Source organism: Telmatherina bonti (genome assembly GCF_933228915.1).
Source record: "Telmatherina bonti genome assembly, chromosome: 8".
NCBI classification, from domain to species: Eukaryota; Metazoa; Chordata; class Actinopteri; order Atheriniformes; family Telmatherinidae; genus Telmatherina; species Telmatherina bonti.
In genome coordinates, this window is record NC_136626.1 from 11,764,011 (window position 1) to 11,771,674 (window position 7,664).

Here is a 7,664-nt window from a genome sequence, read left to right on the forward strand (position 1 = left end):
GATCCCGTCAGCGTGGACATGAAGAGCGTGGGGCCTTGGGATCCTGTGAAAACAGGGTGGTCATCACTTTGCATTGCTGCTAAAATGAGCTATTTCAGATAATCCCGGAAATGCAAACATTTACAGCTGCTGAAGTGCAAGGCAAGAAACATTAGAAATGCAAAAACGAATCTGTGATTTTTATTAAAATTGCAGAAGAGAAAGGGTTTCATCAACCTCACCTGCTTGTCTTTTCTGTGAAACTGCGGCTTGGCTTGTCTAATAGCCTAAACTTCTCAGTCAAAGGTCAGCTTGCAGAATCACTGGTGATATATTAACATCCGCTGGGAGGCTCACATGCATGGGAACTCTTTTAGAAGGCAGAAGAGGCTTCAGTAGAAAGTATGGTCTTTACTGAGCACTTTCCCTTACAGAGGATGCATGCAAGGTCATGTGTTTCCCTAAAGGACAGGCTTTTTAGAGTTATTTTCCTTAAAAAAGATCTCAAATGAAAAAGGACATGCCAACATTTTGGAGCTTGCTGAAAACCTCTACAAGGATGGTAGGTAGTAGAAAACAACATAACAGCAAATCAAGGAAAAAGGGTGTTTTTAATATCATTGTATAGAATCTTGAAGAGCAAAAGCAGAAAAAACGTATGAAAAAAGAGCCAAGTGTAAACACATCAGAGACAGAGAATCCTCCAGAGATGACTGAATTATTCAGTTTTATATGTTGTCAGAGAGAATGTTATTCACAAGCTGAGAAGTGACTCACCTCAAGTCCTTCAGACATGACTCCTAACATTTCAGGTCCTTGCTGCATCAGTTTGACGACACAATAAAATTCAGATTTTATCATTTGAACATCTAAAATCTAAACGGTTTAGCTTGTTTTTTAAAGTTAAAAGATTATAGATGGTGCCATAAAGAAAAAATCAAAGTGATTTAACAATAATGTTGAAATGTGTTACAGGTTTCCAGGTTTCTTCCTCCGTGTTGTTTCATATGTGCAGCCTTTTGTGCTTCCAGTAGTTACATTTTATTACATTTCAGGAGTCCACATTTTGTTTACACAATGCTTTCTCTCCAATTATCAGGCCCCTTTTTTGGTATAAGGATTCATTATGCAAGTGATTCACGGCCACAAAAAAATGTGGACTTTGACAAGAAACATGCATTAGCAAAGAAGTTTCCACATGCAGAAATGTTTTCTGAGGAAGCGTGGCTGATATGTTAAAATCCCCTCTAAAACAGGAAGTGTTTTATCTGAGATTAAGAGGCGCTTTCCTAAGAACTCTTTTAAATTAGAGGGAATGCTTTAAAGTTACAATAGTAAACAAACCCAGAATTTTTAGGTCAGAGCAGTAGTTCTGGCAGTGCAGTAGAAACTCTTGTAACCTGAGGAAATTAAATACAAAAATTAATTTACATTACCAGGCAAGATCGAAACCACCACTGTCAGGAAAAGGTCATCTCAAAGACTTTTATTACAACACAGAGTGGTTTTCATTTTCAGCCAGTGAAAGATGACGGTTATGTTGACATTTCCCAAAGGTGACAGTAAAAGTTCAAAAGATATTTGACACACAGACACTGCAGATCAGAGGTCTGGACCTGGACTTGTGTTGGCCACTTTGTCTTCAGCTGCTTGATTTTGAGGTTGAATCGCTCAGAGGTAAAAAGTTGTACCATGAGATCTAATGTATTATGTATAGCAAGCATGAAAATTGGACGTTTTATGTCCACATATTTTAAAATTTCTTTACATAAAAATCCTTAAAATTGCTTTGGGAATGATGTCCTCACTTAACAGCAAGAAACTTTTAACACATGTCTGACTGAAGCACACCACGGTGCTGTGCTTTACAACTATAAACAAGATCTATTGATCATTCCTTTCATCTAAAGTGAAACTGAATGTTTTTAGCTTAATTTTATGTTAAAGTAGTTCCAGTTTTTCTATTTCTACAATTTGAAAAATTATATTAAATAGAATTATCAGTTTATGCTGTTGTTTCTTGTTGCTTCTGTCTTTTTGTTTTGTGTGTGTGTGTTTCTTTATACTTAAAAGAAAAAGTCAAGCAGGAAACGCATCAGTCAAAAACCCACTCAAAGGCTCAGTGTGAACAAAATCAAATGCCAATGACATAAAAAATGATACCATCAAAACCTGTTTCTGTTGGTATCTAATCACTTTAACTGTTATGTTTTTATGCTGTTTTAGATTAAACTCTTGTCACATAAATGGCGGCTGTCATGTTGGTACTGCTGTTTTTGCTACAGTGTCTCTGAAAGGACAAACAACTCAGTGTGTGAGGTGAAGATGCTCTGCGTGCCGGCTTTGTTTGTTAGATACAAGAGCATCATTTGGGATAATAAACACCTTTAAAGGGGCTAAAAGTAGTTCCCTGTGGTGCACTAATTGGCGTGCCTAAAAACAGTACAATTACATGTTTGTCTGGAAGAGTTTTGGTCACTGAAAGCCAGCATCCATCAATGCCCATCTTTACCACAAGATGTCAGTCATTCTTTCACACTGTATCTTTTACACCAAGCCTTTTCGGTTTACCCTGCTGAGTAACAAAGGACTCAACACCAGGCCTGATATATTAATAGTTTAGTCCAAGTGTTGCAAAGTCCGTTACAGCTTGTTGAAAACTCAGCTGCCAGACTTTTACCTGGTACCAAAAACAGACAAAATATCACTCATGTTCTTGCTTCTCTACATCTCCATTTAATTTTAGAAGTGTTATCTTTTTTTTTTTTTATGTTTTTAAGGCTCTGAATGAATTGGCACCTGAGTTTGAACTCCTCTCTCCATAAACTAACCGACCTATGAAATCTTGTGAACCGCTGCTTTTAGCTTTCCTCTTTTCACCGTTGGTCTCCAAAAGAGATCACAGCTTAGTGGTGTCAAACCCAAAAGAGAACAGTATTCTGTTGTTAATTAGATGTGTATATTCTAGTACGACTTTTCTTAAAAACTATGGAGGACCAGTTTGCTCTGACTGACGTTTGACTGTAATTAATTCACCTTCATTTAATTATTTTTATTGGAATATTTTGTGTTGCTTTTTTTATTGTGTGTCATGCCATGTGCTTTAGTTAGCTATTTTGTTTTAAATGTGCTCTATAAATAAATAAACAATACTCAAGTAGATCTAATTATCAGCTTAAATATATATTTATGAAGATATACTTTCGGTGTTATGCTGATGACACTCAGCTCTTCATCAATGAATGATAAAGAAGTTACTGAGGTGACGGACTTGTCCTGGAGAAATAAAAACCTGATTTAAAATGTTCTACTGTTGAATTCAGACAGGACAAAAGCCATTGTTTTTGCTGGATGTTATTACTTTGGTTTTCGGCACTATAGAGTCATCATTCAGTTGACTTCAGGCGCTACAGACAGAATTCAGGACCAACAAGACACATCCTTTGTCTTAGCCTTTCTACATTAGCTTGCTGCAAAATCTAAAGAAGAATTTCAATTTATTCATCCCATTTACAGTCCTTAATTATCCTTTCTTAGAAGTTATTTTTCTTTATTAAATGCTCAACATTGATAAAGCACTGCCACCATGCCTTTCTCATTCAGCCATTCAAACACAACACAGTCATGCAGCAGTCTACATGAAGCCCTTTTTCTCTCTTTTTCTCTGTAAGCATGCACCTGAACACATATCAGGGGTTATGTGTGGCTCCAGACTGCCCACAGATATTTTGACATGTGGAGGGGCACTGTGCGCACTGAGCAATCACCAACCCAAAAAACAAACAGCACTCTATTGCCTCATCTGGCTGAAAGATTTAGGATTGTTGAAACACTTAACAGTACTTACATGTGTAAGAGGTAAGAAATGTTGAACGTGGGTGGCCTGCAACAGGATGGTCTTCGTTCAGGCTTGGCATTGCATGAACTGAGGCTTCCTCACCAGTGAATTACAGTTTTCATGATGGCTTGTTGTGGTTAATGTCATTTTAATCTCTCAGCAAGATGACTTCATCAGTTTGTGCCTTTAAATGCATAGCAAATATCGTCATTAAACAAACAAATTATTTTATTATGGTAAATGGACTTGTACTTCTATAGCGTTTTTCTAGTCATACAGACCACTCAAAGCTCTTTACACTATTTGTCACATTCACCCAGTCACACACACACACTCATCCAACACACTCATCCCCCAATAGGCACATCAGGGGGCAGCTTGGGGTTCAGTGTCTTGCCATAGGACACTTCGGCCTGTTAATCTTTTTCTGGAATTGATCCCCCAACTTTCCAGTTGAAGGACAACTGCTCTTCCTCCTGAGCTACAGCCGCCCTGCAATTATGACAGTACATTGGATAATGTGGGTTATATTTATTAAAAGAACTGATTTTAATGGTTGGAATTTGAGTTTTTTGTGTTTGTTTTTGTTGTGAAGGAAATCTTTGTGAATAAAAAATTAGGTTAGATTATTCTGAAATAAATCCATCAACATCACTTTAACATATGCTGTTTGACAGTCCATTCCTGTCCAAGCTCCCATTAACCACAGCTGACTTTGCTGATTTTAAACTTTTTCAGCTTTTTCTGGTAAATTATATCTCACTCTTTCCTTTCTCAGCATTATTTGTGATTTCATATCATCTAGTGACGTTTATTGACTTTACTGTTCTTTTTACTTTTGTAAGCTTTTTTTTTTTTTTTTTTTTTTATATTAAACTCTGCTAAATTGTTGTAATTAATGTCAGCCTAACTTGTGTTTATGTAACTCCTGACCATCTCTTGACTTTGGATTTCCTTGTACTTGAGAGCCCAGGAGATCCTCTTGATTTAATTCCAGGAAATAGCAGAGTTCACCAGTTCAATTTCTGCTTCCACTCACAAATCCCTGAAGTCCTTTTTATACCAACAATCATTACGTTATAGGGGCAAAATGATCTCTTGGAATTCCTTTGCTGATATTTCTACATTCAGAGGCAAGAACGTCATGCGTGATATGCTCAGACTTTCAGTAACATGTGATTAGAATTATCAGAAAACTGCAGCCTCTGTTGTAGTAAACGAGAAAACACTAAATTATAACAGTGCTCTGCCGTATCGCTGTTAACATTGCTGTGGTGTTTATGTCTATATCACTGCTTGGTTGTTTCTGTTTAAATTGTTTCGTTTTGTTTTTGTTTTTTGTTGTTGTTTTGTTGTTTTCTTCAGAGCAGCATTTGGATTATAGCATATTAATCCAGTTACAGCCTTTAACCCAGTGTTTAACCCAGTGTTTAACTTCCTCATTAAGCTCTTCGAGCCTGTTAATGGGCCCTTTATTTCATTCAGGTGTGTTAAAGTAGGGTTGCCTATAAAACATGCAGGGCAGGGTGTCCTAAGAACCGGAGCTGAGAAACACGGCTTTAACCGGATTCAGGTGTGTTGCAGCAGGAAAAATCCAAAACCAGCAGGACAGAGGCCTTGGAGGACTGACTTTGGACATTTCTGCTTTGTCCAAAGCAGAAATGTCCAACGTAAAATGTAAATTTTAAGTTTACATTTTTCTACTACTGGACCAGTGAAGCATCTGGACTAAAATGATGGAATATCTTTGAATTTTTAAACATCTTGCCCATCTCAACAAATACTTTGGCATACATCCTTGAAAAACTTGTTCTAATTCTTTTTATTTGTACAGATCAGCCAAAGAAGAAATACAGTATTTAGGTTTCAAGTTCTACATAGATGGGTTTTGTTATCTTTAGAGAGGGGTTTCTCCTTGCTGTGCATTCTGCCTTCTTTCTGCATGTCGGCAGAAAGGAGTTTTTAAGAATGAATAAATTAATTAAATGAATGAAAAATACTTTATTAATCCCCACAGGAAGATTCAATCTACTTTCAATCAGGATTTAGAGAGTGATATGGTGCCTTTATCTGCAGCTGTAATTTGATCACCAGTATGAGAAAATAATAACTAAACAATGAGACTTGTTTCCACATTTATTGTTAAAACAACAGTGGATGACTTTAAGCACTGACTCATTAGTTATGGAAGGGCAGGGATGCTTTTTATAGAGGGAAAAAAACACCTTTCTGACCTTATAGGGATCATGGCATGTTTTTAATGGCTGATTACTCCTAGCAGCATGCTTTACAGCTTGAGCACTGCTGAGACCACAGACAGAGACCATATATTTTAAGTTTAATAAATACTTTGTGTTTAGACATGCAAGATCACTATAAACTCTGCAATGTGAACATCCCATGATTCATGGTGAACTGAAGGGTATTAAAGTCAGCTTGGAGTTTCCGAGCCCTGGCATCTCTGTGTTGTTCTCAGTCTGCCAGCTCCTTTTTATACCAACAATCATTACGTTATAGGGGCAAAATGATCTCTTGGAATTCCTTTGCTGATATTTCTACATTCAGAGGCAAGAACGTCATGCGTGATATGCTCAGACTTTCAGTAACATGTGATTAGAATTATCAGAAAACTGCAGCCTCTGTTGTAGAAAACGAGAAAACATTAAATTATAACAGTGCTCTGCCGTATCGCTGTTAACATTGCTGCACTTTTTGTCTGCAGCGAAGATGCAGCGAAGATGAGCATCTACCAGCATCTACCAAGAAATTTTATGGCACTTTTTGTCTGCAGCGAAGATGAGCAGCTTACCTCTCAGATAGGTGTCGTGTTTTGTCTTTTAAGGTCGGCTGCAGACAGAGACCCTTCTCTGCTGCTCCTCATTGTAAACATTAGTCATGCTGTAGTGAATGTGTAATAGCTGCAGAGTCAGAGCCGGCTAAGTGCACTGACGTCCTATATGTTCCTGCTGTCCCCACAACCATTTACCGTAAAATCTGTTTTAAGGGGGTGGGGGCTGTGGACTACTCTTTTGTCTGGCATGCCAAAATTATCAACCAAAACAAGGCAGTGGGATTAACACTGGAAGAAATTGTTTCCATTTCACATAATATTTTTGTTAGATAGTTTTTGATAAAAACTTGATATGTTTCAGTTTGTTTCGGTCGAAGTTGTTTTCATTTAACAGGATTCCTGATAAAAACTGCCTGTAGACACTGGCTTAAATCAAACATTTAAAAGAAATTAAATAAAAATAAAAAAGAGAAAATAAGGCCCTGTTTCAGTCAAACAAAAGTCCTGAGATGGTTATATTTCACAGATTAGAAACAAAAGAAGAAACTGCAGATATATGAGGCTGATCTGAAAAAAATATTTGAGGTTATTTTATTGATGGTTACACAATTTAGACTTTTATTGCAGACTAAATCTGAAAACCACTAATGATTGCTGCAGGTAAAACGTGTGAGGAGCTAACGCCATCAAGGTATAATTTTATCACATGTCTCAAGTTTGCCAGAGCAATTAAGGTCTGAAATTTGTGTGACTGAAACATGTTGATTTGTGACATAATTTAACCCTTTCATAGTGGCCATATAGAGGAAACCTATGTACAGGCTTTTTTTCTTGCACATTTATGAATGACGATGATATTTTTGTAAATAAACCACTTCAGTGGATGTTAGTGAGTCATCCAATATGTTTCCAATCACTGCAGAAGAAATAAATATATGATATAATTGAACATAACGTAATTACGTAAGTTTGCCTTTGCGATAAATAGTAAAAGAAAATGATACTGCTATATTTTCTAGACGATTTACATAATATAATTGTGATTACATATTTTAT